General features: G+C 43.3%; 1 protein-coding gene across 9 annotated transcripts in view; it reads right to left on the bottom strand.

Moving 5' to 3' along the window:
* The window catches only part of GCNT1 (glucosaminyl (N-acetyl) transferase 1), an 87544-nt gene that overhangs the window by 22241 nt on the left and 40011 nt on the right, over positions 1-25292 (bottom strand). For 4 of the 9 annotated variants that reach the window (XM_039543252.1, XM_039543260.1, XM_039543254.1 and 1 more), the window contains one exon: positions 10481-10530. The exons of 1 other annotated variant lie outside the window; for it this stretch is intronic. The gene's annotated coding sequence lies outside the window, so the exon portion shown is untranslated. Of the gene's footprint in view, positions 1-9455; positions 9683-9800; positions 10007-10480; positions 10531-25292 lie in introns of those variants that run through there. 4 more of the 9 variants (XM_039543251.1, XM_039543259.1, XM_039543258.1 and 1 more) reach the window with 2 other exon arrangements.

Here is a 25292-nt window from a genome sequence, read left to right as displayed (position 1 = left end):
GTAGATACATCAACTCCAGTGGGGCATAGTTGGTACCTAACACCTGAAAGAATACATATAGACTGAAAGTTACATTTTAGTCTAACTTCCAGCAGTGCTCCTCCTTCTGCACCTATCAGATAAGTCTCTAAATCTTTTCCTAGAGGGCCTCTTCACAATCTTGGAAAGTGGGGCTATGGAGGGGACCACTACTTACTAGACATCTCATTTACTCTTCTCTGCTTGAGGTCTCTGTTAATGACTGGTCACCCAAGTTTCGCAAATATTTTTGTAGTAAAAGTTATGAAGTTATCCTAATATAATAAGCATAAGTGAGGTAAAAAAATCAGTGTTTAAGTAGTGAGATTTAGTATCATGCCACTTAATGTACCATAACTACTTCGGCCTCAGGATTAGATCCCTTGTCCCACTATAAAAACCAAAAGCAAGCAAGTTTAACGTTCAATAAAATACTTCACTAGTAGTTTTAAAATAAAGACTCAAAAGACCAATATAATCTCACCAAAACCAGTTTTAGGTTACAGTTACAGGGCCTAATTGCTAATTATATCATGATAGCACTAAGGGGCTGTCAAGTGTTGGATCCAGACACTGGGGATTACCAGATACATGGTGAAATCCTAGTATAATGGCTCTACTTCTCCCCCATGAAGTCCAAACGGTAGGGTACATGGGTGGAGCCCTGCTGGACTCAAACTGTTCTCAGCTGCTGGAATAGTCCTTTGGGACTTAATGCAACAGCAAGCAGCCTAAGGATTGCTCTAGCTTGAACAAGGGTCCAAGCTCCAAATATAGAGGGTCACAGCATGACAAATCACTTAACAGTGCCAGCCTTTTCTCTGAATGCTGCTGGAACTGAATCTGGTCCATAAATTTTAAGATGGCAAAAATGTTCTAAAAACTTTAGTTAGCTTTTGGTTCTCTTTCCTGCCAACTCACATCTTGCTTTGATTATACAGACCCAGACGCAAGTTCCCTTTTCTTATATCTTGTCGCTGAACACATTGAGTATCAAGTTGAAGTTAGCAAGTGGCCTTACCTCATCCTGTAAACCAGTCTAAGGGCTTGGCTACACTTGCAGATGTAGAGTGCTGGGAGTTAAACCAGCCTTCGGAGACTGCAGCAGGGAAAACACTGCCGTGTGTTTACACTGCCAGCTGCAAGCGCACTGACATGGCCACATTAGCAGCTCTTGCAATTCCACAGAGTAGTGCAATGTGGTAGTTATCCTAGTGTGCAAGTGGCTGCAACGTGCTTTTCAAATGTGGGGAGGGGTGGAGTGTGACAGGGAGTGTGTTGTGTGTATGTGGGGGGAGAGACAGTGTTTGGGGGAGCTGAGAGTGTGTCAGCATGCTGTCTTGCAAGTTCAGACAGCAGCAGACCCCCTTCCCTCTCCTCCCTTCACAAAGGCTCACAACAGCAGCAATCCATACTAATGGTTTGCTTTGTCCCGGAGGAGATAAGCATGTTGGCTGTCAGAAACGGAGCTTTGAAAGGAGATATCTGCATGCTTGCAGCGGATTTCAAAACAATGAAAAGAGTGGCCATTTGACTTCAGGGGATTATGGGACATTTCTGGAGGCCAATCACAGTGCAGTAATGCAACACCTCATCCACACTGATGCCCGGGTCAGCCAGGGCACACCTTCTCGTGGAGGTGGATTACCAGGAGTGCTCCAGCTGTAGAGTCCAGGCGCTCTACGTGTCTTGCCAGTGCGGACACCTCAGGAGTTGGGGCGCCCGGCGCTGCTTTAATGCACTCTAACTTGCAAGTGTAGCCAAGCCCTAAGATGGTTATTTCCTTTACTAATTTCACCTGATTTTTATGTCTGGGGACAGAAAGAACTATTCGTTAATATTCTCTGGGACTACCACTTTCTCTCAATCCATGGCAATGTCCCACTTCCTTCCAAGGTTTGTACTTTCACAAGGTTAACAACTCTGAATATCCCCTTTAGTAATACTACTTTATTATGTAAATAGAAGTAGACCCTATGCAGGCAGCATAGTGAAAGGTAAGTGCTTTCTGTCTGTGAAGATTATATATTTAGGTAATTAACTTTTCAATATTTATACAGCAAGAACAGTTCATCCTGGACAGGCTGAATGCCATCTGTCATGGTTACGTTCAGCTTCATTTACCCCCTTTAGAGAATACTAACTTCTTACACTTCTCCATCTATACGTTGTTGCTGGTTGCCAATACCTAATAAAGGATGCCAGTAGTTGATCTGTGCAGACAAGTCTCATACCACACTATTTACACTACAACAGTCCAGGCAAAAGGCACCACATTTCCATGATGTTCCAAGATTCCCAGTGCTTTGTTGCCAGTGGTTACAAGAATAAATAAGTGATTAAATCAAACTGAGCTAAAACATATGGAAATTCTTCCTTAGAAAAATCGATTAAACAGAGCATTCTGTTCTACGTGTCACTTTTAAACCATTTAATGAGGATATTAAGAATTATGGGGCACTGGCACAGGTGAGCGGCTAATACCTTTAAAGAGCCCAAAAAAAAAAAAAGGTGTGTTCTCAGACCAGCAGGAAAATATAAAGGTATTGTAATGAAACTGCTAGGTCAGAACAGACCTGGCTTAGGACACAGCCAGACCCTGCAGGAGAGCAGGCTGGAGACAGCACTCAGGAAGATGGCTCCTGAGGAAAGACCAAACAATGGATAGCCCGAGAGCTGAGACCTAGGAGATTCTGAGCTTGGCAGAGACTTGCCTGTTGCTGGAAGAAGGCCAGCAGCTGAAGTACACAGGATTGCAACATGCAGGAAAGAAACTGATGTGAAGGTGTTCCAGTCAGACTCCTGTTTTATTACCCCTGGACTGGACTGGCTTAGAGTTTTTATGTCATTTACTGTAATCACAGAAGAAGTTGTACCTCTGGTATTTGCACAATTTATTTATTTCATTGGAAACTGAGTTTTTACAGGAACCCACCAAGGACTAGAACCCATTGAACACAGCATTTGGAGCTCTAAGGCCATGGCTACACTTGCAAATTTGCAGCGCTGCAGCAGGGTGTGAAAACACACCCTCTCCAGCGCTGCAAATTGCAGCGCTGCAAAGCACCAGTGTGGTCAAAGCCCCAACGCTGGGAGCACGGCTCCCAGCGCTGTACGTTATTCCCCACAGGGAGGTGGAGTACGGACAGCGCTGGGGCTCTCCCAGCGCTGGCGCTTTGACTACACTTAGCGCTTTGAAATGCAAGTGTAGCCAAAGCCATAGTCATAACCAGAATTATACCAGTTACTATTAGGTTACAGATTTAGTCCCCAGTCCTTTAATGAGCTGTGAGGGCAGACCACTTGGAAGTCACTAGTCTCCACATAGGCACAGAGGTGTGTCCCCTGGATCCCATTGCAGGACCAAGGGCCTTAGATTTTCCTCAAAACTTACAAGTTCAATTCAAATAGAAACTTTTTTTTGAAGCTTTAGCATCTAATGATTTTTCAGTCTCATAATTTAAAGAAAACCCACCACACTTGACACTATTGAGACGTATATCTAAACAAAAAGACATCTGTGTTTTCACAGACTAATTTTTAAAATAAAAATCAAACAAACATTTAATATTAGTCATCATAGCTGTTTCTTAATTCTTTGGAATTCCTCTGCAGGGGACAAGAAAGAAGAGGTCCCTATCTTCTAAGCGTTTTGTCAAATCTGCTGTGAAACTGTTCTCCCAGCGCTGTCCATACTCCACCTCCCTGTGGGGAATAACGTACAGCGCTGGGAGCCGCGCTCCCAGAGCTGGGGCTTTGACCACACTGGCGCTTTGCAGCGCTGCAATTTGCAGCGCTGGAAAGGGTGTGTTTTCACACCCTGCTGCAGCGCTGCAAATTTGCAAGTGTAGCCAAGGCCTAACAGACATATTGAAGCATGCATCCAACGAAGTGGGTATTCACCCATGAAAGCTCATGCTCCAATACATCTGTTAAGTCTATAAGGTGCCACAGGACTCTTTGCTGCTTTCATGATAAAGAGATTGCACTACAGTACTTGTATGAGAACAACTGAAAAACACCTTTTTTTTTTTTACAGCACAAATATTTGTAATAACAATAAATATAAAGTGAGCACTGTACACCTTGTATTCTGTGTTGCAATTAAAGTCAATATATTTGAAATGTAGAAAACATCCAGAATATTTAAATAAATAGTATTCTATTATTGTTTAATCACATGATTTAAAAAAAAATTTTTTTTAATTGCTTGACAGCCCTAGTTTTATCATAAGGAAGAGTGGCTCATTTTCACTGTGGTTTTCACTTCAGGATCTCTCTCACACTATTCATAGATTCTAGGACTGGAAGGGACCTCGAGAGGTCATCGAGTCCAGTCCCCTGCCCTCATAGTTACTGCAAGGTAAAAGATGTGTTTTTTAGCAACAAAGACAAGGTCTTAAGCTTTAAAAAATAAATATTGACCCTTTCTGTCAGGCATGGCCATTATATACACCAACATCATGTCCTTATCTATATAAAAGGAATTACTGCTAAAATATCACTAGTGAGAGAGCTAGTTTAGATAGGGCACTAGTGGCCACTGACATATTAAGTACAATGCTGGATAGGCCTTTTTTTTTTTAAGCCTAGTTAGAGGACATTGTTTAAAACACTGACTACCCTAGCATGGTGTTTAAGACCTCTTTCTGCACCACTGCACCCACTGGTGGAGCTACACCAACAGTAGAAACAGTGGCGGTTTTTTTCCTTCCAAAAAATTTCTAACGTAGGTACCTCCAACTTTAATTGCAGCAATGCTAAAAGATACAACTGTCAAATGCAAATCCAAACTTCTTGCACCTGGGAGGTAAGCAGCAAATATGGCAGTTTCTTTAAATTAACATTGCCCCTCACTCTCAAAATCTAGATTCTTATACTGTGCCTATCCAAATATGTAGGGTGAAATCCTGGCTTCATTAAAATGAATGGAACTTTTTGCCATTGACTTCAATGGAGTCAGGATTTCAGTCTTTTCTGTAGGGCCCTGTCATGGGTCTACCCTCACTTGAAACTGGGGGGTTTCAAGGTGAGGACCCGCATGCCACCATGTCAAAGGTCTCACCCCCACTTGGAACTGTTGGGCTCCAATGTGGGGACCTGACTTGGTTTTCCTCTAACTAAAATCCTAGTTTAGATCTAGTAAGCTGCCACCACTCAATCAGGAAATGTGGATTGAGACACAGTCCTTCCCCAAAATCCTAGGGGATTCCAAGAGCCCCAAATCCATGGAGTTCTTACACTCAGGAGAAACAAACCATTCCCCCTGCTTCCTCCCCCCTCCCTTTTCCTAGGAGAGAGATACCTGATTCAAATTGCTTGAATCAAACCCAGGAGGAACTGTCTCTTCCCCCCTCACCTTCCCCTGAATTTCCACAGAAGAAGGAATTAACCAAGTCCAAAGAAAAGAAAAGAATTTATTAAGAGAACAAAAAGAAAATACAGAATCTCTATGAGCCCAAGCTGGACACTCATAGGGTATAACCTTATCAATCTCTGGAGAGAATCCCCTCTCCCCCTTTCTTTCTCAGTGAAAGCAAAGTAACAGCAAACAGGAATAAAGAATTTCCTTTAGCAAACACACAATTGCAAATATAGAAATTAAATCATAAGACTAATTCGCCTTTCTAATTAATACTCACTATTAATTAGTAGAAACTACTCCAGGAGAACTTGGAGACATGACTGGTCTCTTTTAGATTCAAAAGAGTTCTGAGACAAACAAAGAAAACACAGACAAAAGCTTCCCTCCACAGAGATTTGAAAAAATCTTATCTGATTGGTCCTTCGGTCAGGTGGTCATCAGGTACTGTATGTTAACCCTTTACAGGTAAAAGAGCCCTTAACCCTTAACTATCTGTTTAAGACAGGCCCGTTGGCTAGACCCTGCTACAGAGCAGTTTGAATCCCATATCTCAGGGGAGTACCCTAACCACGAGGCTATTGGGTAAACAGGAGAGAGGTAAGGTACCAGGCACCACCACCACGTTATCCAGCTCTATATTTATTTTGCTTTTATTTTAAAAAAGGCTAAAATTCTCCAAACCTAGATGTTCTGTTTTGGATTGAATGAAATGACTTTTTTTGATTTATTGAAAATGCCCAAAAACATTTCAGTTCAACCCAAACCACTTTTTTTTTCCTTTTGACTTTTCGGACTGCCAGCAAACTGAAGAAATCAGTTATTCACACAGGTCTATTATCCTCTTATACATCAATGGAAGACAGTTAAAAACAGTGCAAGAAATAGAAGTCTCATTAACATAAGAAAACACTGCTTTGAAATTAGATATTTTATGTAACCCACCTGTCCCAAAGTATCAGAGGGGTAGCCGTGTTAGTCTGGTTCTGTAGAAGTAGCAAAGAATCCTGTGGCACCTTATAGACTAACAGACGTTTTGCAGCATGAGCTTTTGTGGGTGAATACCCACTTCTTCGGATGCAAGAGAAGAAGTGGGTATTCACCCACGAAAGCTCATGCTGCAAAACATCTGTTAGTCTATAAGGTGCCACAGGATTCTTTGCTACTTCTGTCCCAAAGTATTTCTTTGAGCACATGATCATGCAAATCTGTGTTGGCCCATTCTTAACATCCACAGGCAAACCATACTTAAAACAAAGTTATCTGAAAATTTTCAGTTTTCTCTATATGGAAAACTGTCAGAGGCAGCTCCAGGCACCAGCGTATGCCTGGGGCGGCCTGCCAGTTTCTGTGAGGGTGGCAGTCAGGCTGCCTTTGGCGGCATGCCTGTGGGAGGCGTGCCACCAAAAGCCTCCTGACTGCCATGCTTAGCAGCAAAATACATAGAACCGCCCCTGAAAACTGTGCTTGCCTTACTGTGTTATTGACCTCCTAACAGACATTTGCAGCATACTTACACATGCATAAATGAAGAATGCCTAAAACCTTATGAAAGATGAACAATTATCATAGATTAAATGAAATTTTAGAAAATTTTATTGTCAGCAAACCAGACTTTTCCAGGATAGCATTTATATGTTTTGTAAAGCTCTGGCTCATTGGATGCTACTGGCATTCTGAAAGACCATATTCTGTTGAAGGGTATGGAGATACTTTTTTCTGCTTTCAATTTTCCTCTCCCTCACTTTTACTTTTGTTTAATTAAGGATCCCAATTAGTTTCCTTATCATGCTATTTTTAATGATAAGGTTAAAAACCACAGTAAGCTTTCCTGGAACTGAATAATGCTGACTAGTATCTGATTAGCAGCATTGATCTAGTTTATTGGCCTGCTGAATTCCTGGGAAATTACCTCTCCTACGGGCTTATCTACACAGTGCAGCTTTTAGCAACAAGTCTGTGTCAACACAGCTTTGTCACTAAAAGTCAGCATGTGTAAATGTTCTCTTTCGGTATTTTGTCAGCACTTTTGATGACAAAATACTTCTAGCCCTGCCGAGGAGCAGCGTTAGGTTTGTCGCCCTGCCAACAAAACCACGTTCACACTGCCACTTGCATCGGTAAAACTTTTGTGGGGGGAGGGGGGGTAAAGAAACAAGGGCTTTTTTAAGTACTCATGAAAGACAAAAAAGTTTTGCCAACAACATCGCAGTGTAGACAAGCCCTCAGTAGCAGCAGCAGTTCTAGGAAGTCAGATTTCAATAATTTAACATGCTGCAATTGGAATAGAACCTTTAGATTTCTTTTTTGTGGGGCGGGGAAGGTGGCAAGAGGAAGGTTTTAAAAGCTTTGTCTAAAAGACAGGTAGGAAATTCTCCACTGTGATGAAAGATTTTAAGAACTAAATTTTGCTCCAGCATACCAGTGTAAACTCAGCAGGGCAGATTCTAAGCCCTTTGCTCAAACTGGTGAACATTTTTATTCATGCAGTTAGTCCCACTGAGCAGTTCACTTCACTGAAGTTAGTGGTTGGTGTAAAAACAGCAGATTTTTGGACTCTGATCTTTGTCTTATCCTCAAACAGGCTAATGGAGCATGGAAAAATTCTCTGATGTGCTTAGCCTCAGGGAAAGGAGTGTTGCATATCACTCAAGTAAAAGTGCCCCAAGCAACTGAAGCCCATCACTGATGAGATAGCTTCTTTCTGGTACAATCTCATTATCTTAAGGACTGACATCTGAGGACACTAGAAAGTTCAGAGTAGGAAAGAGAGTTGTGAACCTTACAGGGCACTGGAGACTCCCAAAGAGGATAGAAAGTTAAGTAGTAATGTACATATTTCCAAAATATTTACCTTCCGACAAAAATTTTGTACCATAACTTGACTTCCATCACTAGTATGTTTTTTCCCTACTTCACAGAGGCAGAAGGGGTCTATTGTCTTCTAGAGACAAGAGAGGTTTCAGCTCAGTTACAAAATATCCAACAGCTACAGTGCTAAAAAAACCTTTTCTGGTTCCACAGAGCCTCGGTGTTATTTCTTGCCAAACTTGAAATCAGCTACCTGAAACCCCCTATTTAAGAAACCTGTTTGGAATTGCAAATACTCCAAATAGGTAACTCATACTGCTCTTTAAAAGTCATTAACCTCACCTCCTTCCAGCAAAAAGATTTACTTTTCAGAACAGCCTTGAAAAGGGGGCAAAATGCCAGTGGTATACTGAGCTGCCTGTTAAGGTTTGAAACCACTCACCAGGCTTAGATCTCAGAAAGCCACTTACAGCCTTCTAAACTGTTGCTGCCCTCAGATCTGTTTCTTCAGACTCTGCTGCTCTGTTTTACCAACCTTGACAGAAAACAGGAATGCTATTCCTTAAAAATAAAAAAACTCTGATCTTCTCTAACCCATGCCCATTGCCAAGATGTTTTAGCACTTAAATACTATTATGTAGATGTGGCTCAAGGTAGATAGCAATGTTTGCAGAAACCCCAGAAATAAAGGGGTTATTATTGGTTAACCTTAGATCAAAAAAAGTTCATGTAAAAAGTCTGTTATACCTCTGAAAGGTTTCATACGTGGAGAAGATTGACTGCGTTGTACGGTTCACTCTATTTATTCATTCAAGTTGCCAACAGTGTTAGCAACAACAACAAACCTGGAGACCCATTAGCTAAACGGCTAAAAACACTCCTATTTGAAACAGAACAAAGTTTCCAGAAATCTTTTTTTCGGTCAATAGCAGATGAACTTGGTAAATTTCAACTGCATTAAAATAGCTTCTACTTCATAATGCTGAGGAAAAAAGAGTGTTTTTCCAAGTAAGATGATATCAGGGAGAGAGAGCACAGATCGTTGGCCCAGAAACTGGAGCCGGGGCAGTTATTAAAAGTCTCCCATATTGCTACTTTTTCCACATTGGAGTGGTTCTTGTTTCTACCCCCAGGACAAGCAACGAACCAAGAAGTGTTATCGAACGAGCAGGAGACGAAGTGGGCGTGCAACCACCAGCACTTTACAACAACATGCGAGTTCCACTAAAGGAGGAAACCGAAACCGACCGACCATTACACTCACCACCGCCTGTCCCGGCCAAACAGACTCAGCTACCCAGGATGGGGCTCGGTCCCTGGCTCCACCACCCTTGTGATTCCGTCAATGGCGAGCCCAAGTAGGCGAGGGAAGACCTTTAACTGGACCAACGTCTGCCGGACCCAAGCAAGGCGCCCGGCTCAGGGGAGCCGGGAGTGAACGAAGAGGGGCTGGCTGGAGTAGAAGCGTCACCCCGCCTCCCACCGCAGCGCAGCCGGGGAGGCGCGGCAGCCAGCAGCCCCGCCAGAGCTCGGGCTGCCAGACTCCGTCGGACGCGACTGGCACAGCCCGGCCCGCTGGGAGCCGGAGCAAAGGGGGCGGAGCAGTTACCTGGAGGGAGCGGCCGGTGGCTCCGGAGCAACGCGAGCTGCTGCTGCTGAGCTACGAGCTGAGCCGGCCGGACTAGCATCAGCGGAGACAAACTTCCCCCAGCCTCCTCCCAGCGCCCGGGGAGAGAGAACGGCCGCCCCTCGCAGGCGGCTGGAGGCACTTCCTCTCCCGCGCCGAGAGGCGCTTCTGAGCGCCCCGCCTCGTTATATCCCCTGCCCGCTACACCGCCAGCGGCGCGGAAGCAGGGAGGGTGGGCACGGCCTTGCTCAAGCGACCAGCCAATCAAGGCGCTTCCGAGGTTTCCCTTCACCAGCGCCGCCTCCACTCCCCAGACACCCCGCTCCCCCCACAGCCACTGCTGCTCCCACTCCCCCAGTCCTCTCACAGGCACTGCTAGCTAGGTTCCAGTGCCCCAATTCAACTGTCATAACCTTGCCCTCTCCTCTCTTCTGGGCAAGCCTACGTCTGTTGTAAAGGGACCCAACTTTGCGCTTCTAAGAGTCCTTGAGTCTGGGAAGTGATTGGTCATTGTTCCTAGCTCTGGCACACTCCCAGGGGCAGACCCTGCGTCTGACACTCATCTTGGACCATGGGACCCTGCAGTTTGGGCATCTTAGACCCTGAAACTAGTGTCACAGCCCTCCAGAACCGCCAGCTGCTTAGACATATTCCCAGTGTACCTGATTGTGAGATCTCTGGTTCCTAGTTGCATCCTTCAGGTACAATGTGGCTGGAAGACAAAGAACACAGGCTTACCAAAGAAATTTCTTTAAGGGTAAACGGTTTCTCTCTTAACAAAAGCTCCCTAGAGAGTTATAGATTTATTAAAAATAACACAATCCCCAATCTTACCTCACAGCTCCTGTGAGTCCTTCTTAGGCTACAAGCCCTTTTTGGCCTTTCAGACACCTTTTAAAACAGTCTCTGCCTCTGCTCTCCTTCTCACCATATGCTTCAGATGGAAAAATTCCCTCCTCCCCTCAGCTTCTATATAGAGAGTCATTCAAAGTCAATAGCCCTTCTGGTAGAAAACCCATTATTCTGGTAGGGGAGACTCATTGAACACTGATGGCTTTTGATGGCTCTCTCATAGCTTCTCAGACTAAGGCTATGGCTATACTACAGTTTAAATCAACATAAATTATGTCATTCAGGGGTGTGAATAAGCCCCCACCCCTCCCCGAGCGACATAACTTATGTCGATTTAACCCTGGTGTGGACAGTTCTATGTCAGTGGGAAAGCTCCTGCTGACATGGCTACTGCCCCTGGCAGGGGCTGGAGTAATTAAGCCAATGGGAGCTACTTTAAGCTCTCTAGTGTAGCCATAGTCTTTCCACTAGGTGTTAAGCCCCTGCCACTAAAGGAATCCTCCAAATCCACAAATGAGGTTGCAATATAACATGAAGGTCACGCTTCAAAATGAAGGTTACAATACAGAGTATTGAAACACTCTGAAACAAAGTGGAGTTCACCAAACAACATGGAATTCACAATTGACACAGATCTATCCCCCAATCTGTCACACCAAACACCCACAGTTCTGAGTAGTTAAGATGTGCAAAATTCTATGTTGTTATGTTATCTTTGACATTGGGACAAAAATAGAAACAATTATGATGCATAATGGTAAACTTTTGTATTTTATTATTTTTAAAAATAGTCTATGAAATACAAAAGAAAAGCCTATCAATCCATATGATGACACTGACTTTCAAAAAGACCTAATCCAAAGAAGATCTTGAAAGCTTATGTCTTTCACCAGCAGAAGCTGGTCTAATAAAAGATATTACCTCATTCACCTTGTCTCTCTAAAAAGACCTCAGCTCAACCTTCAACTTTGTGCCAGCAAATAGTTGTGGGCATATTCTGTAGCATTTATACATCTGATTTGGAGGTTCAGTCAGGCACTTAGATAAAACTAGGAAGCACATCCACTGTTACTGGATGCCTCCAACTTATAAATACAATTACTTGTGGGTGCAAAATCAGAGACAGCTTCTGAAGATAGGGATTTATATCATTACCAAATAGAAAGCTTCATTAACTATCAGTAAACACTATTAAATTCAATTCCAAAGAAAATGTAGCAAAACCCATTTCAATAAAAAACATCCAAACATAAGGTAAGCTCTTTTAACAATTGAACTACCTTTACAATATTACCTGCCAAGTAATCATTATGGATCAGCACTATATTACAAATGGTCTCATTAACTTCAAGGAGAGTATTTGTCAAGAACTTACTGTTAAGTGTGTATAAGGGCATCAGAATCTTGGCCCACATAGCAATTCCCTATAGTGTAACTACCTAATATTGTAATAATTGGGCCCACAAATTTACCCTAATTGTGAGATAGGTTGTAAAAAGTAAGTAAAATTTCACAAAGTGTCGCAAAAATCGATGACAATAAATGTTAATACAAAAAGGTGCAAAAGGGAAACAAAAAGATTAAATTAATTCAAATAAAATGGCCTACTTATAGAACTCAAGGACTGTGTTAAGATCATGCCTGGTAAACAAGAGAAGTGTGGGACCGAAAATCAATGAACCAAAATTGGTATGTCAAAAGTCAGGCCTAGTTGGTGGACAAAATAATAGGAGGAGGGCTCCTTAAAAGAAATTACTTTGGGGGTGAAAACTGTCTGACAGCTTCTGGCTGGGAGATGGGTAAATGGGAAGAACTGAGTTTTACCATCAAGGGGCTACCACTGACACCATTTCCTGGGACCTTGGGATCTACTGGAACATTGTTGGCCCTTTGTCATCCTGATGCTGAGAAATGTCCTGACCAATCCAGGCCAGAGAGCAAGTGGGACCCAGATGCCATCACCACCTGGGGTGTGAGACTTTGTCAACCCCTCCACCATGGCCACCCCTGTGTGTCATTTTCCCTCTCCATCTTATTTCTTCTCTTTCCTAGAGTTGTAGTGGCTCAGAGGTTGAGATGATGGACTGCCAGGTTGTGGATTCGAGTCTTGCTCAATCGCACACTAAAAGGCTACCTCTTGTTCACTTACCTGCAAATGGGTACCTGATCCATTGGGTTAGGGCAGATCACATCACTCCCTTGTGTACCCTTGTCTATGAAACTGACATGCCTTAATCACATCAGCCCAATGAGTCATTGTCTTGGGGGAATTTTGACTATCCCTCTCCTTTTGTACTTGTTTAATAAGAATCTAGATTTAGTGGCCAAGACTATATATTTTTCTACACTGTTGTAAGCCTGTAACCAAAGGGAAAGCTAAAAGCAATACCCAAAATAGATAGATACTGGGACAAGTTTGCCAGGTCTTGTTCCTTTACTGGTGATCCTACTATAACAGCAAAGGAAAAAGTTACACCAACATATTACCAAAAGGGCAGCATGATGGGGTGTTCACCCCACATTAGCCCTTGAGAGGCCAATTAGGTTTACCTGGTGTCACCAAGAGAGGGAAGGCCAGGGATAATGAGAATGAAGCCCAGCTGGGAAAGGGCTAAGATTCCCACTATAAAGCCCAGAAGTTGAAAGTAGAAGGGGGTAGGTTGGCAGGCTCAGAGCTGGAAACATTAAAAGGGAAAGATGAGTAGAAAGCAAGCAGATTATTATTTTATAATTCTCAAATCAGTAGATGAAGATGTAAAGTTAGGAGATACTAATCCCTTGAAAACAGCAGTATGGAATAAGTGACCAGTTGGATTGGGGTGAAAATCCAGGTCAAGGAGGGGCTATGCCACTGCCTGCTCTGTGTGCCCCACAATGCTTTGGTACTGTAGCTCCCAGACTGGACTGCCCCCTACTATCAGGTTTTTACATCATGAGTGTCTGTGTGTGGTAGACAGCCCTGGTGTTACCAGATTTGCCCCTTACTTTGGGGTATGCTCATTTATTCGGGTTACTTTTCTGGGGAAGGGGATTCTGTAATTCTGTCAATGTACTGCTTCTGTCACTTTGTGTGTTCATATGGAGCTCTACTTCTCCCTTCTACAAGTCCCCTCCCAATGGAGCTATGTTTCTCCAGCCCAAGAACCGGATGAACACACCCACCCACACATACATTAACAGAGCAAGTCTGAGCGGACTGGGTCAATCAGCACTGTCAAGCTGACCCCTTCTATGTCCCTGGACTCACTGGGATGGATGAAGCAGCACTTTCAAGCTGACTCTCCTTATATGCCCCTGGGCTCCATGGACTGGGTCAAGCAGCACTTTCAAGCTGTTACCTTTATGTGTCCCAGATTCAGCACGTCCCTATTCCCACCTTCACAACACAATTGTACTGGCAGTAACCTACTTGATGAGCAAGCCCCACAGTATTTTGGGCACTGCAGGGATCTTTAGCTAAGGTAAAAGCAGCGTTGCTGCAGAGTAAATGGGGGAAGCTAAAAACACAAAAGAGTACGGTTCAGCAAGAGAGAGAGAAGCAACCAGCTTAACCATACAAGTTATTTATTGAATACTGGTGATAACTACACAAGGAGGCCTAAACCAACATAACATACATTATTAAAGGTTAATACCTAAGGTAGACAGGAAAAATGAAAAGAGAGAGAGAGAGAGAGAGAGAGAGAAAAGGGGATCTCACCACTCCCTGAAGCTTGAACTGGTCGGGGTTCCCAGATGATGTTGATAGTTGAGGGTCCTGAGGGCAGGAGGCAGGCAGAGTCCCCAGCACGATCAGTCAGGAGAAGATGGAGAACTGAGGCAGAGTTTGGATCTAAGCATCAGAACTCTGACTAGAGGGTGAGTAGGGATTTTTGTAGAGAAAATACAATTGTTCAAGGGAGAACAATAGATTTGTTTATAGGTAAGGCTGATAACTCAAGGATTTTCTTTAGACTAGACAAAAGGAGCTGATCACTCTTGGCTATGGGTGGTGTTTTCTTCCAGGGAGCTCACAATGCAACTAGGCAGCTTCAGTATTTAGATATCAATTAAGGATTAATTACTAAAATTGGTCTGATAATTGCTGAGCTGGGTGTGTGCAGACATGGGTTCATTAGCATCTGGAGCAGAGATTCCCATGATGCAGTGCTTCCCTGCTTTTTCTGGTCCCAGAATTCAGTGTGGTTCTTGGTTCTCCATTCCGTATGCAAATTGAGATGTCTTCCTGTTCCATCTTTCATGCAGGTGAGGCTAGGGGAGTTGTCTCTGCTCTCCATTCTGTATGCTAATGGGGATGTCTTAATCTTGTCACCCTTGTCAGGAGGTGTGTCTCCCAACACCCTTCCCTGCTCTCTGCAAGTTTTTTCCTCTGATGGGTTTTGGTTTAAGCAGAGGCTGGGGGGTGTGGTGGTGTCTTTCATGAGTCAGGCTGGATACTGCACCCTGGTTTCCCAAGAACACAGAAGTGTCTGGTATCACTGGTCTAGCAGCTCTGATCTATACAGCAATAGTAACACTCTGCCATCTACTAGTCTTAATTACAGCCACATACTCCCAGTCCTGACTTCCTCAAAACAATCTAGATGGAGCTACTACAAGGTGAGTGCATAACTGGTTGGAAAACCATTCCCAGAGAGTAGTTATCAGTAGCTCATAGTCATGCTGGAAGGGCATAACAAGTGGGGTCCCCAGGGATCGGTTCTGGATCTGGTTCTGCTAAATATCTTCATCAGTGATTTAGATAATGGCATAGAGAGTACACTTATAAAGTTTGTGGACAATACCAAGCTAGGAGGGGTTGCAGTTTATCTGGATAAACTGGAGAAATAGTCCGAAGTAAATAGGATAAAATTCAATAAGGACAAATCCAAAGTACTCCACTTAGTTAAAGAACAATCAGTTCCATGCATACAAAATGTGAAATGACTGCCTAGGAAGTATAGATTGCCACGGACTCGCAGGGGCGAAAGAAAATGCAGGCCTGTTATTTACCAGGCTGCACGTGGCAACAGACTATATTGGTAAGGGATGCAAGGAGAGTGTGGGTCACGATGCAAACTGCAGACACACACACACACACACACACTAAACTTAATCAATTTAAAAGTTTTATTGGGGATAATTACAAGGGGTAAGGGAGCAGCGTATGATTAGCTAATAAAGTTAATGAAACTTAAAACACACAATGACTAAAATATCTACTAACAATATTTATAAACAAAGATGCAGCATTTAGTAATAACTGATACTTACAAATACAAACCAACGCATAACGACCGGCAAACGTAGAAGCTCTATTTGAAACACGTGAGCTGAGAGAGAGGCTTCGAGGTGATCAGGCTCGGTTACAGGTATACACAGGACACACGGGTATACACAGGATACACGGGTATACACAGGATTCGTTTTCTTTCTCCTCTCCCTGCCTGCACATGGCAGGCAGGCCATAAAGTACCCACAATGACATCATAGAAGTGTCATAGGGGACGGGGCCCAAAACCTGTTTGTGTTTGTTTCTGATTGGCACAAGCGAAGTTAACACCATGTAGGGGAGCAGGTGCCTTAAAGCCTGGCTTCGCCCCCAAAAGGTGAGGAAATGCATATTGTCTTAGAATGTGTTTAACACTGAATGACAAACGAAGAGGCCAGGGCAATACTGGTGTTAGGTAAAAAGCAAGTCCTACTCACCTTTCCAGCACCCGAGTTTGTGCGGAGTTGGTATAGGGCTTAGAGATTTGTCAGAGACCAGACAACAATTCGTTGATCAACGGGCTCACACCATCCTTAGCTTAAGAGCAAAGCTTCAGAGTAAGTGTGGCAAGTTTATTAATCTGGAGTCCTGCAGATTCCCCTTTGCACTCTGGAGAGAGTCCCCTTGCAGAGGAATAGGGGCAGGTGCAGTGGGGACCAACTGACGAGTTAAAACACGCCGTGGTTTACACCCTTCATCGAAATAACATGGAGGGGGTTCACTCTTGGAAGAATACCTGACTGCCATAATTTTTAAAGATTTCCACAGCTCTGCTGCTGTGTCCCAACAAAACCAGTAACATAACTGTCCCGGATGGTCTTTTTCGATCTGGCTCCTTACTCCTCTTAAGGCAGCCTGTTCGAAAGAGCCATACGAAGGCCACCTCATCTCCGGGTCGGCCAATACCGCGGTATACCCAGTCCAATTCCTTACACACAGTGTGTACAACTTCCTCCTAGACATTCCTGTCTGTACTGGGAGTTTCCCTTCATTCCATAACTTATTTACAATCCCCAGCGGACTCTCAAGAGGCACGCTAGTCCCTTGACCCATGGTGTCTGACAGGAGCCCTCCAACTGGCGTTTATCCTGCTGTCCAGTACACGACCCCTCAATATTGAATTGGCTGGGAGAAATCCCCCGTGGCGCCTGCCAATTCGTATATGAGTGGTCTGACCACTGGACAGAGGCACCGCACCAGAAGGAATCCCGGACGAGCCCCCAAATTGTTAGGTAAAAAGCAAGTCCTACTCACCTTTCCAGCACCCGAGTTTGTGCGGAGTTGGTATAGGGCTTAGAGATTTGTCAGAGACCAGACAACAATTCGTTGATCAACGGGCTCACACCATCCTTAGCTTAAGAGCAAAGCTTCGGAGTAAGTGTGGCAAGTTTATTAGGGGTGAGCATCAATGTTTATACACAGAAGTAAACAAAGTGATTAACAGATTATAATGGTCATGCATAATCAATCAAGATTCTACAGGATAAAACAGGTTATAATGTAAATTAGAAAAAACAAAGGGGAGATGGCTACTTAAGGGGAGGGGGGTGTCATGAGTAGTTCGCAGGTCAGAGCTTTGATTAAAAGTTTCAGACAGAGACATCAAGTCTGAGTTAAGTTTCAGTTCATCAAAAGTTCAGACCCAACACTGGTATGGCAAGTTCTACAGGATGCAGACAGGAACTCATCTCAACATGCCCCCGTGCCCTGGCCGAAATAGTTAGGCCGAAAACCTAAACTTCCGAGTCCGACTCCTCATCCCCACCTACGAGGGGATGCGCTTCGGGGGTGGAAGCGATATAGGCCGAGGCAACAAACTTGTGAATGCAGGCTTTAATGAAGGCACATCCGAGACAGAGAAGAGCAAGCCCAACCAGAAGGGACACAAACAGGGATTGGAAATAGGATTTGTAGGGCGCAAGGCCAAGCCAATTGAGCCATGACCAAAACTGGAAGGACTCTCATGACTCTCTGACAGTAGAGCTCAACGTTTGCAGGTCTTTAACAATTGAGGACAAATTAGGAGAAATAGAAGGCAAAGAAATGCAGCATTTATCAGCAAAGTTGGGATATACTTCAGCAAATTTAGTACAAAATGAGGAAGATTGTAACAAATATTGAATCATTAATGTATTTACTGCTGATTAATTAAGAAGAGGCCCTTGCCTGTAGTATTAGCAAGCATTTCAATAGTAAGGGATTGAAACAGCACTAAGAGAACTTAGTTTTTCTTCGACAATCATGTAACATCATATAACCAACAGGGTTAAAACTAACAATAGAGGAGGCGAGGAAGGAAGCTGCTGTTTGCAAACGAGTCCAAAAAGAGTGGGTTAAGTTAGGGAGGTATTAGCATAAGAGAAACTTCACATAGAACAATTAGAATAAGTACCAACCCAAGTAGGGGCTGGGGTTAAATATTACCAACAAAAACCCAACAATGAGATGCTGGAACTTTAATACTCTCAATTAAAGGAAAGCTATGATCACTTCGACCTGAAGCATTAAGAACTGGGTACACATAAGAATTAAATTGTGAAGAACAATTATTACAAACAGTAAAAGCAGCCCACTGCACATAGGGGGAAGAACAATTTACACTAGATATATTAAATGAAGAAAAATTATAAACTATTGGTACAAATTGAAAGGGTAATGGATATTTAGGTGAGAACTGAGTGGAGCAAACAAGACAATGTTCTGGACTTAGCGCTGACAGGGACTGGTTTCCGCTGACCTCCTGCACCCAGTAGGCGGCAAACCAAGTTTGTAGTCCACCCTCTCCTAAGGGCTCCGTGGGCAAAGATGTTGTGAGGGAGAGCAGTATAACAAATACAAACCAACTATAAAATTAAACCAAAATAAATTTTAAATACAGATACATGCAAATACTTTGAGGGTATTTGAGGGTATACTTTTATGATGCTTTGTTATGTTTGGGAGCCAAAGGTGGAAACCTGTTGAAATTGTTTGGTTAGCTTTATGCATAAATTGTTATTTTAAAACATTTTGGTTATGACATTCTTATAACTATAATTAAAAGTGCAAACAAGTTTATAAAAATCCCAAACAAGAAATTGACATTTGTTAATATTATCTTTACCTTAATGTTGAGGTTTCTTACACATTTTTTTTAATTACAAATTTAAAAAAAAAACTTAAAAAACAAAACTGTGATTGATAAAAGAGAATTCCTTTGTTTGCAATTGCATTATTTGTTGAGGCAGAAATATATGTACATATATTTGTAACTGAAACCTTTTTGAACTTTGCACAAAAAATTGGTGTTAATATACTATGATTACACCCCAACCATGATTTTAAAATAGTGTGGTACCACATCTTATATATATTTTTTAAAAGGGTATAAGATTGACTTTTGTTGCAACAAACTAAAAATAATTTTAAAAAAATAGTCACGTGACACACACAACATAGGACACACACATGACATACAGGACAAACTTACAATTAAAAACAAATGGCGCCAAAATTCTATTCATATTTATACAAAATAACACAACCAAAAATAAAAAGTAAAAGGGTTAAACATTTGAATAAATAAATTATTACCTTATTTAAAACTTGTAGCATAAATTTGATAAAAATATATTAGTATTTGCCAAATGTATTGTATTAATTCGGTAACAAGGAATTTTGCATTATTTTATATTTAACATTATTTTAAAACTCTGCTATATGTAAATAAGAAAAGACCATGTTACAAATATTAGTTAGTGGTTAGGATAAGAAGCAAAGAGTGCACTTCTGTTGCTTGGCAACCATATCTTCAAGAAAGTTAGGAATAATTCCAGCTGTTGCATTCCTGGAGGGTTAAAATAATTAATTTACTGGATTTAAAGTTTTTACCTTGTTTTCTTTTTGTTTCTTGTTTTGTTCCGTTTTCAATTGCTTTATATTTTGGAGGTTTCTGTAAAAACTATAGCTTTTAATTTTTAAAACAAAAAGAGAGAGCCGAAGTGAGGAGAGGCGGAGGAGGGGAAGGGGGGGGGTGAAGAGCAACCTAGGAAGGTACAGAGACTTGAGCCAAGAAAGATTAACTCCATCAAGGTTAGTTATCGCAATAGGCAAAGCTTCTGCTACAGTTTTAGATTCATTGGCAGAGCTGGATACAGGAGTTTTAGGAGCTTCATATGGAGGTGGCAAAATTTTCTGAGAGGGACTTGGGGGGTGGGTAGTGATGGGCTCTACCTTTTCTGTCTTCTCCTCATTATCATCTTTAGGAGAGCCTGAGGCTGCCTGTTTAGCTGCAAACATTGTGCCCCCGTGGAGGACAGAGCACAGATCAAGGGCCTTGCATATCATGCTAAACAGGATGGTGGAAACATCCTCAGAGTATCTGCCAGGGTTAATGGCACAGTATAGCCTTTTAGAGTTTTGCCCGAGCCAAGGGAACAGATCCATTCTATTTTTGGATTAGTCGAATTTTGGCTAGTAAAAAGGTGAAACTGCAAATGTTGGAACTGTTCAGTTTCATCATCTGCGTGGTCTGCAGCATGCCACGGGCATGGCCCAACTCCCTTGCATCCTGTTCGTGACGCCATGTAGATTGCCACGGACTCGCAGGGGCGAAAGAAAATGCAGGCCTGTTATTTACCAGGCTGCACGTGGCAACAGACTATATTGGTAAGGGATGCAAGGAGAGTGTGGGTCACGATGCAAACTGCAGACACACACACACACACACACACTAAACTTAATCAATTTAAAAGTTTTATTGGGGATAATTACAAGGGGTAAGGGAGCAGCGTATGATTAGCTAATAAAGTTAATGAAACTTAAAACACACAAAGGGTGAGGAAATGCATATTGTCTTAGAATGTGTTTAACATTGAATGACAAACGAAGAGGCCAGGGCAATACTGGTATGGCAAGTTCTACAGGATGCAGACAGGAACTCATCTCAACAGGAAGGAGTACTGCGGAAAGGGATTTTGGGGTCATAGTGAATCATAAGCTAAATATGAGTCAACAGTGTAACGCTGTTGCAAAAAAAGCAAATATAATTCTGGGATATGTTAGCAGGAGTATTATAATCGAGACACGAGAAGTAATTCTTCCGTTCTAGTCGGCACTGATTAGGCCTCAACTGAAGTATTGTGTCCAGTTCTGGGCACCACATTTCAGGAAAGATGTGGACAAATTGGAGAAAGTCCAGAGAAGAGCAACAAAAATGATTAAAGGTCTAGAAAACATGACCTATGAGGGAAGATTGAAGGAATTCGGTTTGTTTAGTCTGAGGAAGAGAAGACTGAGAGGGGACATGATAACAGTTTTCAAGTACATAAAAGGTTGTTACAAGAAGGAGGGAGAAAAAATGTTGTTCTTAACCTCTGAGGACAGGACAAGAAGCAATGAGCTTAAACTGCAGCAAGGACGGTTTAGGTTGGACATTAGGAAAAACTCCCTAACTGTCAGGGTGGTTAAGCACCGGAATAAATTGCCTAGGGAAGTTGTGGAATCTCCATCATTGGGGATTTCTAAGAGTAGGTTGGACAAACACCTGTCAGGGATGATCTAGATAATACTTAGTCCTGCCTTGAGTGCAGGGGACTGGACTAGATGACCCCTCAAGTTCCCTTCCATTTCTATGATTCTATGAAAACCATGTGCCCTGAAGTGTCCAGCCCTTTCCTAGACATCTCAGAGAAACAAGGTTCATTGTTCCTGTAAAGAGATAAAACCACATCACACCTTATTAACCTAAATGGGGTAAATATACTCTTTAAACACAGCACTCAGCAGGCACAGGGGTCTCAACCCAGAATTCACAGAGACAGCCTAGACTCCGTTAATTGTTTGCAAAAATGTATCTTTGCAAGGAATTCACTCCCTGTTTCCCATCTCACAGCTTCCACTGTCTCCAGACCTGCTACAGCATCCCCCTCGCAGAGGCTGGCAAAGATTAGGCGGCGAAAGAAAAAGACAAGGGACAAGATGTTCGAGGAACGTATGGGCTGCTACCTAGCAGAGGCGGACCAGCAGAGCCAGTGGAGGGAGACCGTCTCTCTGTGCCAGCGCTCACACAGCGAACGGGAGGAGAGGTGGCGTGAGGAAGACAAGCAGGCGACTGAAACGCTGCTTGGACTAGTGAGGGAGCAAACGGACACGCTCAGGCGCCTTGTGGATGTTCTGCAGGACCGCAGGAGGACAGAGACACCCTGCAGTGTATCTGCAACCGCACTCCCCTGCCACAAAGTCCCATACCCCCCTCACCGAAAATAATCAGGAGGAGGGGTGGCCGGGGACGTGAATACTGTCACTGCACCACAGCACAGTGCTCAAGTACCCAAAAGCTCTCATACCCTACATTTGCCGAAGTCCTTCACTTCCACACTCACAGTAGTCCCAATCCCAGTCCCATCCCCTAACTGTCTACTTAATTAATAAAAATGCTTTGCTGTTAATTACTGTTTCCGTTATGTTTTTCAAAGAAGACTGTGTGTGAATGGAGGGCGTGGGGAAGGGGGTGGTTAATTACATAGGACAGTCACCTTTCCCAGGGTACAGACACGGGGGCAGGATCAGCAGCGGGTCACACACACGGTGCAGTCAGTAGGCACCCTGGTCAGTTTTTGGAGGTGGTTTCCAGGATCTGTGTGGGCGGGGGAGATGTGACTTTGCAGCGGGGGAGGGTGGTTACAGATCTTATACAGCGGTCCTTGTCCTGGACCGCTGAGTCACGCAGCTGAGGAATCTGTATCCGTCCTCCTCCACCACAAGGTCACATATCCGCCCGCACACAGAATTCCATAAAGAGGGATGGCAGGCTCCGTTGAAAGAAGCATTCCGGCACTGCGGACCGCTCTAGGAGCAGGAGCCTGTCATTCCTTGAGTTTAGAGGCGGTCTTTACATCACCGCACACCCTACCCAGCACAGCCTGCGTCCCAGTTTCAACCCTTTCACGAAAAGTCATGAATAAAGAAACCTTTGTTAAGTAATAATGGGACATGTATTTTATTTTTACACGTGTGCTGGAAGTGGGGGTAACGGGGTGAACGGAGTATGTAACCGAAGAGAAGAGTCAACAGTAACTGGGTAAAGAAACAGGGGCAGGTTCAGCTTCTCTGTAAAGAAACTGAACAGTCACAGGTCACGCTGCTCGCTGCTCGCTGGTATTTGAAGAGTTCCTTGTTGCTGTCCCAGGCGCCTGTATAGGGCTTCATGAGCAAGTGCATTAGCGGTCAGGCTGGGTCCCTGAGGATGACTATAGGCATCTGCACATCCACAACAGTTATTTCGTGGTCCGGGAAGAAACTACCTTCCTGCAGGCGTCTGAGCAGCCCACAGTTCCTGAAAACACGCGCATCATGAACCTTGCCCGGCCACCCGACGTTGATGTTTGTAAAACGTCCCCTATGGTCCCCCAGTGCTTGCAGCACCATTGAAAAGTAGCCCAATTTCTCAGCAGCTGACTGTGGAAGAGGTGGACGATAAAGTGCGAGGAGGAGAAAACGGCGATGATCGCAGCGGGCTCCATGCTTGCAGTGCTGTGGAGTCCGCGCTGTCACTGACCAGAAAAGTGCACGAACAGATTGCCCGCAGGCGCTTTCAAGGAGGGAGGGAGGGAGGTTGTGATTGACGGTTCAATGACGACACTTACCCAAAACCACCCTCGACACATTTCTCCCCCCAGCAGGCATTGGGGGCTCTACCCAGCATTCCAATGGGCAGCGGGGACTGCGGGAACTGTGGGATAGCTTCCCACAGTGCACCGCTTCCAAAGTCAACGCTGGCCCCATGAATGTGGACTCAGAAATTCGAATTAGTGTATTTAGTATGGATACACAAATTCGACTTCATAAGGTCGAATCCACAAATTCGAACTAAGTTGATTCGAAATAGTCTTGTAGTGTAGACAAGGCCTCAGTTCCAGAGACTTCAATGCCTACCCCGCTTCTCAGCTTGCTAGAGTTCTGTTCTCTTGTTTCTGTCTAGTGTTGCATGCTAAAGATGGCTTCTGTACTTGTTTATATCAAACAAAGTTCAATTACTTTGTTTCAAGAGGCAGGATGACATCATGCTGTTTTCCCTTCATATGTGTTTCCCATCTCCTGTATGATTTCAATGTAAATAAGGCTTCCATTGTTTTGATGCTACCATGCATAATTTACATAGGAGACAGGTAAATAGCTGCCCAACTTACTGTCTGGGTGGGACTATTCATTCCCTTGTTCACACTTTAAAGCATAATATTAATGAGTATTCATAATTCCTATATAGTGTTAACATACACATTTCACAATATTAATCACAAGCGTGGTATGGGCACTCATAAAAGACTGGACATGATACACTAATATCATATTCAACCAGTTGATTCAATTGCTTGTTATTAGACACTCTCCCCCCTTTCTTTATAGCTTAGATAAAGTTTATTTTCTTTGCTTGGGTATAGTCACGCTGTATATTTTCCCCCCCACACACTTGTTAGCTTACTAGCTTTATCTAATATGTATATCCATTCTCATTGTCTTTCAAAGAACTTTGGAAGTAAGTGCCTAGTGGAAAAATCACATTCCTTTGTTTAAGGTGGGGTAACTTCTGTTTGACTGGCAAAGACAGTTTAAAAATTACAATTTCACTGTAGGTCCATAGCTTTGCTTGCACCTACATTACACAGTGATATTAACTACTGAGTTATGAGCTTTCCAATAACACAGTACATGACACCTTTTAGATACAGGTTATAACAATAATCACTTGGGGGTCCACTGGGCTGGTCAGGCCTGCTGAAATGCCCAGCTAGATATTAGCATGGCCCTGGCCCTCTGCCCTTGGGCTGTTCTTAATGTCACAGCAAACTATCAGAGATGCGTTAAGTGCCAAAAGAATGTGGGATGGAGATTTAGTAGTAAATTTATAAGGGCCAGGGCAAGTAACTTCTTAAAACATTTTTAGGGAAAATAAAAATAATTTGTCAGCTACCTAAATTTATGACAGAAGCAAGACGGGTAATGTACGAGGTTCCAACAGGCATGACTGAAGATTAAATTAAATGGGGTGTAGGTGAGGGCCAAGTGCTGTTTGCCATGTGACTGATTAGCAGGAGGAGGGAGAAAACAAACCATCCACAGCTGTCTGAGTGGGTAAAAGACTTGGCTGAAAAGGAAGGCCTGGAAGAAATTAAAATCTTAGTTTGATTCCCCATAACTAATCGTTGGATGATTGTCTCTCCAGTTGTGGATTTGGAATTATACAATAAAACAAAGGGAAGAGCAAGATTGCAAAATATGATTACTAAGTTTATACATGGCAAATGGGATCAGCATTGCCAAATCTATACTGACTGCTCTAAAGCTGACCACACAAGTAGAGTGGGAATGGCCTTTTTATCCCTCAATCTGGA

The sequence above is a fragment of the Mauremys reevesii genome, linkage group 6, assembly GCF_016161935.1.
Source record: "Mauremys reevesii isolate NIE-2019 linkage group 6, ASM1616193v1, whole genome shotgun sequence".
Taxonomy (NCBI): domain Eukaryota; kingdom Metazoa; phylum Chordata; order Testudines; family Geoemydidae; genus Mauremys; species Mauremys reevesii.
Note: the sequence above shows the minus strand (reverse complement) of the source record. Positions and strands in the feature narration are given on the sequence as shown.